The sequence below is a fragment of the Octopus bimaculoides genome, chromosome 15, assembly GCF_001194135.2.
Source record: "Octopus bimaculoides isolate UCB-OBI-ISO-001 chromosome 15, ASM119413v2, whole genome shotgun sequence".
Taxonomy (NCBI): domain Eukaryota; kingdom Metazoa; phylum Mollusca; class Cephalopoda; order Octopoda; family Octopodidae; genus Octopus; species Octopus bimaculoides.
This window is the reverse complement of record NC_068995.1, coordinates 32,435,306-32,436,336: the sequence shown is the minus strand read 5'-3', so window position 1 is coordinate 32,436,336 and position 1,031 is coordinate 32,435,306.

Below are 1,031 nucleotides of genomic sequence, written 5' to 3'. Positions count from 1 at the left end.
ATGCTCCATTTATTACTGGTATTGTTTTCACCGTCATGCTCCACATCTCGAATACTTCAATTTCGAGGTCTTTGTACTTTGACAGTTTCTCCACTTCTTTTTTGGGCAATATTTTGTCAGAAGGGACTGCAATGTGTATCAGTAAGCAGGTGTTTTTTTCTAGTCCTTGATTGTTATGTCTGGGCGGTTAACTTTGATTCCTTTGTCAGTTTGAACAGGCATATCCCAGATGACTGTGGCCTGGTCGTTGTCATGTACCGTGTTTGGAACATGTTTATCATCATTTCTTGTTAGTTTTTTTTTTTTTGTAGTGCTTTAGCGGTATTTCGTCCGTCTTCACGTTCTGAGGTTGACTTTACCTTTCATCCTTTAGGGGTTGATAAAATAAGTACCAGTTGATCACTGGGGTCGATGTAATCGACTCGTCCTCTCCACCCAAAATTGCTGCCCTTGTGGCAAAATTTGAAACCATTATTGTTGTTGTTGCATCATCATCATCATCATCATCATCATCATCATCATCATCATCATCATCATCATCATTATCCTCGTCATCGTCGTCGTCGTCGTCATCATCATCATCATAATTTCTTTATTTAACGGTGTGTTTTGTAATACACTCTCTATAATTATTGTTGCTTCAGCTAACTTTAGATATTGTTATTTTCGTTATTCTTTAAACTTTTAAAAATATCAACACACAACACATACTAACCCAATTATATAAATAATATTCATATTCACCATGGTCTGGAGCGATGAGTCTTCAGGTGGAGTAGACTGCAGGGGTGATCCGTCAAGTGATTCTCTACATGCATGTGTATACGTACATACATACATACATACATACATACATACATGTATATATGCATGCAGACATACATACAAACCTATACATCTACATAAAACATATACACTAGATATATATATACACACACGCATACACATACATGCATATATATATATATATATATATATATATATACTAACATACGTGTGTGTGTGTGTAAATATATATATATATATATATA